Raw genomic sequence first — 247 nt, 5'->3', positions numbered from 1 at the left:
GCCTCGTTCTAACACACCCCCACATGTCTACGTCACTATGTGGAAATATTAGCATAATGCCGCCCAAATGTGCACGCAAAGAAAGAAGGCGTGGTTTCAGGAACAGCAGTAGGGTTGATGCAACCATGTCAGGGAGACGCTGTGCACTTTATTTGGCCTTCCGCAAGTAGATGCGATTAGGAATCATTGGTTAAGATTTATTTACAACAGAACAGCACAACCCAGATGTTCGAATTTGTGCAACGCA

The sequence above is a fragment of the Sinocyclocheilus anshuiensis genome, unplaced genomic scaffold, assembly GCF_001515605.1.
Source record: "Sinocyclocheilus anshuiensis isolate Anshui unplaced genomic scaffold, SAMN03320099.WGS_v1.1 scaffold1296, whole genome shotgun sequence".
Lineage (NCBI taxonomy): Eukaryota > Metazoa > Chordata > Actinopteri > Cypriniformes > Cyprinidae > Sinocyclocheilus > Sinocyclocheilus anshuiensis.
This window is presented reverse-complemented; position numbering follows the sequence as displayed.